General features: G+C 35.2%; 1 non-coding gene across 1 annotated transcript; it reads left to right on the forward strand.

Moving 5' to 3' along the window:
• Positions 1-3,634: 3,634 nt before the first annotated feature.
• On the forward strand, positions 3,635-3,706 carry Smp_tRNA_01443_Lys_CTT.1.1. The gene has a single exon. It is a non-coding gene (tRNA).
• The last annotated feature ends 5,383 nt before the right edge of the window (positions 3,707-9,089 follow it).

A 9,089-nucleotide genomic window follows, 5' to 3' on the forward strand; every position in this document is an offset into this window, starting at 1 on the left:
CATCCAGCTCAGAGAACAAACCTACATCAAGATGAAGTAGACTATTAGAGTTTCCCTTAGATAACACATGTTACATTCTATGAATTTTTTCCTTCAATAATTAATAACTGCATATTAAGTGTATGATGATTGCTTTCTAATGTAACGAGGTTAAAATATAATTTCCCAATTGTGGCATAAAACTCTTTGTACTACGGAAATTTTGCAAACTGACTAACTCGGAGAGAGACTATAATTTATTGAAGAGACCAATCGGATTTACAATAACAGGCTTTGGATTTTGGCGCAAAATTAATTCATCCATTAGGCTATATAGAGCTTTTGGAATTATAGCTTATGTCAGTTCATGATGAAAACCATATATCTAATTTCTAACCTAAACTATCAACTATGAATATTAATCCTAGTTACTCATATTGGTTTATAACCCTCATTTAACCGTAGTATATAAGTGGACAACTCCGCCTGTAACTCTTCTAGAGTTATTGCCGGTCTCAAGCCCGGGTAAAGGAGGAGGGTTGAACATGGGGTTAGCGACCCCATCCCGTAGAAAAGCTAACTCGCTAAAACAACGCTAACCAGAAAAAATAATTTAAACCATGTAGGTCGATATTCTCAAAGTCTTTTAAGTGTCGCTCAAATGTCGTCCATCAATTAAGGTCTCATCTATTTTTCGTCCAGCTAATATGGTAATATAATCTATTATACAGTGTAACCGGTTACTGAAATCCAAAATAGATTGTTACTAGGACTAATTGTAAATTAGAATGAAATCAATGATTATTGGATTTATGAATTCAATTAATGTACTTTCATGATTAAACACAACTTTATATTCAATCAGTTAGGTCATGTCCATATATAGTTTATAGAAGTATATTCAAATGTCCTTTTTCATTAAATACAACAATACATGTATTGAGTTAATGATATTAATTAAACAAAATGTATTTTGAATTGATTAATGATAAATAATAATGAGGACGAAAGTAAATTCTACATTTACATACTTACTTATGCCTGTTAACCCTCGTGGAGGAGCATAGGCCGCACACCACCATTCTCCATCCAACCCTGTCCTACCCAGTCCTTCCCAGTTCTTTCCACTTGACATTCATCCTTTTCATATCTGCTACTATTTCCCGACGTAATGTGTTGTTTGTAGGACTCCTCAGCAGGAGTCCCGTAACAGGACGAAACAGCCATCCAGTGCTTCCAGGTTTTTCCTGGTGGTCTAGCTTCAATTGACTCATGATTTCAACTATGAAAATACTTTTAGATTTAGTTTAAAACTAAACTAAACACAATAAAGTATCCTAATGATCGTTAAATGGTCGTTGATGATTGTAGAATACATTCACAATCTTTTTCAGAATATTAAGAAATCAAAGCTCTCCAACTAGTTCAAAACTAAAGTTTCATAAATAGTGGTAGTACCATTCATCGAAACAAAATCTACATTTATCTTTCGTTATTTCATACCTATATTTGCTATTTTTGAAGGCTTTCTTCCTGACAAACAAGTATTCCACTTGAAGAATCTGTTAAATTACGGTTAGAAAACCGACAATAAACTTCAAAGCCATGGATAACTGTAACTGAACACATGAAAATTTTACAAACAAACTTTTATTTACCTAACAGAAAACCGGAACGTCGTTGAACGAAAACCAAGATCATATTAAATTCACTTAGTATTGTTTGTTTGAATCTTCCCATTGATTTTTAGGACTGCAACTGGTTAGTCTCTTATTGGCATATGCGCATACTGTGCGTATTGCCTCGATATAGCCTTAATCCACAAGCATTGTAAGCAAAGATGGATAGTGGCTAGCAGTGGAATCCAGGATGCGCGTTTCGTCCTATTTGGGACTCATCAGCTGAATGTACCTGCATCTCAGAGTTGATGTTCACTCTGGGACTCGACCAGAGGACTGACCAGTTGCAGTCCTAAGCATCAATGGGAAGATTCGAATAAACAATACTAAGTGAATTTAAACTTCACCCCATTGCGCGAACAAGTAGCTATCAGGACTCAGTAGCTGAATGAATAATGTGATGACGTTTAAAGCGAAAGGTACTGGGTTCGAGTCCGAGAGTGAACATCAATTCTGAGATGAAGTTACATCCATCTGACGACTCCCAAATAAGACGAAACGGTCGTCCTACATTCCACTGCTAGCCACTATTCATCTTTGCTTACAAGATCATATTGTTATCATTTCAGAAGTTGTCGATTTATAGATAGTTGCAAAAGAAATTCTACTGATTTAAATTAGGCATACAAAATAATGAAGTTAATATTATCCAACATAAAAATTAATGTCTCGCCTAGCAACACACAAAAATGGACTACTTAAGACAATACCTAGTAGATCATGTTAGAATCAGTAAATAAAATAATACAAAATACATGGGTTATCTATCAGATTATAGCGAATTACAGTGGAACAGGTACATCCATGCTCTAAGTTCCTTATAAGATGAAACCCGAAGTTTGTGTTGATGATGTCGTTCAGGAGAATAATAAAAGCTCCGCGACCAAACCATCGAGCTCAGAGAACAAAACTTCATCAAAATCATCCAACTGAGCTACAAATCTTCTCCTCTATGTTGAACAATGTCTTCACAGTTTCCAATTTACTTCAAACAAAGAGAGAATCAATCACTCAACCATTCCGATATGTTGGATATCTAGATAATCCAGACCGCATAGACGTAGATACAAATCAACATATTCTTGGTTGTGTGGAAGTGAACGGAACACTGGTTGGGGACAATCGAATGTATTTAAGCAAAAATTACAGACTATCTCAGTAAATTCTGAAACCATACAATGGACAGTAAATTTGCAAATTAACAACCAATAGTCTCGATCTTCACTGTTTATTCTCTAATTCCATTGTTCGTGCATTTTCCTACCGATTGCGCTTTGTTTCAGTTCTTTCCTCATCCGTCTTCTGCCAAAATACATTCTATGTCTGACCAACACCATATACTACTTATATGGATATAAGTAGACCACACCACAGTGTGACTGACATCGGGAGTTAATAACTCACTCGCATACTATGACATCTTACTTAACATTCAGTCTGGCTAAGCTAATGATTGTCAAACACTATAATCAAGTCTCTATATATATAAAACAAAAGGGAAAATTTTACAAATGAATACAGTTTTGTATCGTCATCAGTGGACATCATATGAGTGTGATGACAAATATTTCAGCCAATTACGTCATACTCAGAACTATTTTCTATCCCATATATGAATTGTGTTTTAAACAAGTGGAGATATAAAATGACAACTTTAGACAAATGACATTAAAGAGCGAATCTTCCTTAACCCTAATTCCTGTTGATATGATCAGTTCTAGTCCCTTCAGGACGCTGCATTATAGGCTTTGTCCATACTTGATAGAGGATGTTGGATTGATCTCGAAATTAACTGCCTCTTGAAATGCTAAGGATTTTGTACAGCATTCTTGTTACAAAAAAATCCCATTTTCACGCGAATCTAAAAATTATCTTTAACTTCTAGCTAACCGGATATCTCACAAATTCTCCAAAATGCTTGAACAGTCCTACAATCAATGTGTTGTTATAATTAAGCTGAAGTAACTTGCTTAACAGCCTGGCTAGCTCAGTCGGTAGAGCATGAGACTCTTAATCTCAGGGTCGTAGGTTCGAGTCTCACGTATGGCGTCGTTCGGTGAGGCAATGCAGAGTGTCAGCAACATTAACATGTTTAACAATATACGCAGCAATTCAATGACAGAATTTATTTTTCTAACTTAGAATGACCAAAACTCTGGACAATCAGATTTTTACTTTAATGACTCATGTAGCAACTAACCTCAAATAACAGAATGACTAGGACAATCAGAATTCTGTTGACCAATTGGTTCAACAAATATTAAGTCATTCACAGAATACACAAATTCATACTTTAGAATGAAGTCATTCTTTACAAAGTATTTCCTGATGATAACATCTAGAAATATGTAATGAGCTTCTTGAATGAAACCATTCTTTTAAGAGGACATAACACATATAGTTTACATCATTTCTGAATAGACAGTTAATTCTGAAATTTCCAACGACTGAATTGTTTTTATTATATCGATTGAGTGAATGCCCTGTTTAATATAAAAGATGTGATGATTCCCGCCAATCAGAGAGGAGTGAATTATCGATCAGAGCAATGATATACGAAAATCCGTACGAGTAGCCTTGAGTACTTATCAGTCCTGCACTCTACGTAACCCAGCCAGTTAGGTCCAGAACACCAATAATAGCCTCTACAATATGAATCATTATTCTCAAACATACTGGGTTTATATACCAATCAAACTGACCCCATCGTACCATAAAATAGAAAATAACATTTGTACAAGAGTTGGCCAAATGTGGCTGTGAATAGGGGGAATGGTAGTTAATAGACTGGAGATAACTCAGGAATGGTAAATCGTATAATAACAGTCTATGAGTCAAAATAAAGCTTACAATTAGAGGGATACGACTATGGATACTGTAGTTACTTAGCAATTTTATAATAGGAAATATACATATTATATTAGTCCATAATTAGTCCTCAAAAGTTACCATTCATAAATCACTTTGGGATATAACAGTTTTCAATCTTTGTTCGAATTATGATCCAAAATTATCCATTCACAATCACTTAGCCATATTGAACAAAACACTTTGGTATAGAATAATAACAAACTGCCATTTTGACTAGTTGGTATGTAAGAGAAAACACAGTTTGTCAAAACTTTGTTATATATTTCTATGACTTATTAATGACCTAAATAAGCCAAATTTCTGTCAGCGTATTTATATTATAGAAAAGACCAGTGGTACCTTAATGAACTGATACAAAATGCCATCATATATCTATTCAAGCTTTTCTGCCATCAAATTTGATATTTTCAGATTATCAATTCGAAAAAAAGTAGGTGATTTACATTGAAATTGGTTGACATTTCTAACCAAATATAACTCATGTACATGTCAAAGTATATACATTGGAAGAATGAATTACATGTTCACATTTCCAAGGATGTTCAATAGAAAGTGAGACTATGAGGGGAAAGGGTTCTTCACAGTAGAATAGTTTGGCATTCACTTGACATCAATGATACCATTGACATTCCTCAAGTTATCAAAATGAATAGCAGACAAAGAAATACTGTTTCTCTCGCTCTTCATTTTACCGAAGTAACTGAGACAAAAATAAATCAAACCTTATCTTTGTATCCAAAAAGAGACAGGAATAAGTCTCTTACTATCTTGGCAATTCATATTGTTTTAGGTCCATGTTTGTTCTGACATTATTTATATTCATAAAGGGAACTAATCGCATAGAATAACTCATATCCTCCAATGTCTTAGTCAATGTTCTTCTTTGAAACATACTGAACTATACTTAAATGTCAACTAAAGTCAACAAAACAGCCTTATATTATAAACATCAGCATTATTTTGAATATAGAAGCGGTTATAAAAAAGACACTAATCTATTGGATCATTTGTTGTAGCAAACCAACTTCTATTCCCTACGTTTATACTACTGATTCGAGCTGTATATATATATTAAATAAACCCTGGTTTATTCATTTGTGCACTCGTTTGACAGGTTGACACGATACCATTTTCAAGATCACCAATGATGATGATCAAATAATAATGATCCAGATAATAATTATTTCTAAGATTAGAATATTTAATAAATGTAGATCTGATATTTTATTATATAAACAATCGAAAATTGTCTAATTGATTCACTTTAGATAAATAAAACTGGTACAAAAACGCTTTATTATCATTATTAATGACCATGTGATATATACTACTAATGTCGATAAATATAAGTAGTATGTGAAATCAATCAAAAGTGAAATACCTGGAGGTAGAAAGTTAGGAAGATCAAAGAAAAGAGAACTAGAACAGTGAATCATTGGTATGGGAACGAAAGAACAATGAAGTCGGAGAGAATTGTTCGGCACTTTTGTAAATGAAGTATTTACTGTATGGTTTTCAGATTTTACTGAGAGATTCTGTAACTTCCTGTTGAAGGCAAGGTTGCTTACTCCCACCCTTTCTCTTTCTACTGGTGATCGACTGGATCATGAAGACGTCAACATCTGGAGGGGAGCACGGGATACAGTGGATAGCTAGGATGCAGCTAGATGATTTAGACTTCGCAGATGATCTGGCTCTTCTATCACACACGCAACAACAAATGCAGGAGAAAACGACCAGTGTAGCAGCAGCCTCAGTAGCAGTAAGTCTCATTATAAACAAAGGGAAAAGCAAGATTCTCCGATACAATAAAACATGCACCAGTCGAACCACACTTGACGGAGAAGCTTTGGAGGATGTGGAAACCTTTACATATCTGGCAACCATCATCGATGAACACGGTGGATCAGATGCAGATGTGAGGGCACGGATCGGCAAAGCAAGAGCAACATATTTACAATTGAAGAACATCTGGAACTCAAAACAATTGTCAACCAACATCAAGATCAGAATTTTCAATACAAATGTTAAGACAGTTCTACTGTATGTTGCGGGAACTCGGGGAACTACGAAAGCCATCATCCAGAAGATACAAGTATTTATTAACAGTTGTCTACGCAAGGAAATTCGGATCCGTTGGCCAGACACTATCAGCAACAACCTACTGTGGGAGAGAACAAACCAGATTCCATCCAGTGGAGGAAGAAATCAAGAAGAAGCGCTGGAAGTGGATTGGGCACATTTTGAGGAAACCACCTTGTATTGCCGTGCTTCGATAATAGTTCATTTCGATAACCGTTATTATACCAATCTTAACGGTGTATAAAATCAGAAGGCAAAAGGAAGCGGCAACTACATTTTTATTGATAATCGCTGCAGACCAGAAAGCTGTGGGCACATGAGCGAGTGTAAGCGAGCGAAGCAAAGATGACGCATAGTGGAGATGGCTGGGAAGCTAACTCGAGAGCGAAGCGAAAGATAATGCGTATTGGAGATAGCGGGGAAGCCAATTATATGGGCTTAACATATAAACTGATACTACAACCTGATTGCGTCACAAGACAAGCCCTCACATGGAATCCTGAAGGTCAAAGGAGAAGAGGAAAACCAAAGACCACATTACGCTGAGAAATAGAGACAGACATGAAAAGAATGAACAAAAGTTGGATAGAACTAGAAGGGAAGACGCATGATAGAGTGTGTTGGAGAATTCTGGTCGGTGACCTATGTTTCATTGGGAGTAACAGGCGTAAGTAAGTATGTACCTATGTTCTTGTTCCCTACAATCATAGATACACTACTGATATCTTATATGTTGTTAGAAATTACATTATTTAATCTCATATTTTCAGAGTAAGTTGATAAAATTAATTAATTTTTGGACAAATCAAAAAGTTAGACATTAGTACCGTTGGATGCCGGCTCAGTGGTCTATAGGTTAAGTGCTCCGATGTAAGACTGGTAGGTCCTGGGTTCGAATCTCCCGGGTGCGCACTAGTGAGGAGTCCCATAATAGAACAAAACGGTCGTCCAATGCTTCCAGGTTTTCCATGGTGGTCTAGCTTAAATTCACACATCATTTCAACTATGAAAATCAAATTTCATCATAATAATCTATAAATATAAATTCACTTAGTATTACTTGTTTGAATATTCCCATTGATGTTTAGAACTGCAACTGGTCAGTCTCTAATTGGCATATGTGCATACTATGCGTATTGCCTTGATATAGCCTTAATTCACTGGATTCCACTGTTAGCCACTATCCATCTTTGCTTATAATCTATATATATATATATATATATATATATATATATATATATATATGTTTTTATTTTGGTCATGTCTCGACACTGTTTATAATATGATAATATTGTTTATAAGTAATGTCTAATACCAAATCAAGTCAATTTGAATACTTACATGTGACTGAGTACAATACAAACAATGTTTTTGTATCTAACAGTAATGTTTACTGAAACATTTAAAAACTATTCATTTATCAATTTGACAAATTAGACATTGATTATTTATTAAATGCATGTAAAATGCGACAAATGGTAGACAATCTAGGTGCTTAGGAACACTAGTTAACATTAAATCATAATAATCAACTTACATTTTGAACTAAACTCCCAACTAAACAGATCAGTAAGAAGCATAGCTCCTCAGAATTATAGTTTTAAACTTATATTATTCACAAGTATCTAATATACCCTTATGGATCAGGGTAATCTTTTACTGGCTTTCAGGAGAACCAGACACCATCTAGACTTTCACGCGGCAACCCAAGCAGTACAACTCAATCCCGTTTAACAGGGAAGCCAGACATTGCCCAGGCCTAACCCAATCAGTACAGCTCAATCCTGCCCTATAGGAGTACCAAACACTATATAGGCTTCAACGCTACGATATGAACAGTACAGCCAAATCCTGTAGCGCAATCACTCAGGTACCAAACACCCTGGTGGACCAAGTTTTAAACTAGTAATCGAATCTGGAATACATTTAATTAGTGTAAGACTATTTAAATGTAACTAAATGGATATAAAACTCCCCTTATAACACTTGTAGGGTTACTACCGGTTTGAAGCCTGGATAAAGGAGAAAGATTGGGCATAGGGTTGGCAACCCCATCACAAAGAAAACAACTTTGCTAAAAAAAAGTACTAACCAGAAAAGTGAATGTGAACCAACCCGAAAGTTTAATGATCAAAGCCTAAATAACATTCGAATAAAAACCACGTAATTCAAATTTTACTTAGCTTATAAGTCCCTGAGATGGTGAAGATTTGTAGCTTAGGTGGATGATTTAGAAATTTTACTCTCTCAGCTATATGATTTGGTCGTGGAGCCTTCATTGCTATTCTAGAACAACATAATCAGCACAAAATTCAGGTAGAAGTGAGGTGTCCGAATTTCTCCATATACGGGTCACAGCTTGTCCTAAAGACCTCGATCTTGATTGACTATTATTGACATTTAACCTATCATTATTTACTTCTTTATTTTGATTGTATCTCCCATTGATTTGATTCTTAGTCATATATTTGTCCGGAA

This window comes from Schistosoma mansoni (assembly GCF_000237925.1).
Source record: "Schistosoma mansoni, WGS project CABG00000000 data, chromosome 1 unplaced supercontig 0071, strain Puerto Rico, whole genome shotgun sequence".
NCBI classification, from domain to species: Eukaryota; Metazoa; Platyhelminthes; class Trematoda; order Strigeidida; family Schistosomatidae; genus Schistosoma; species Schistosoma mansoni.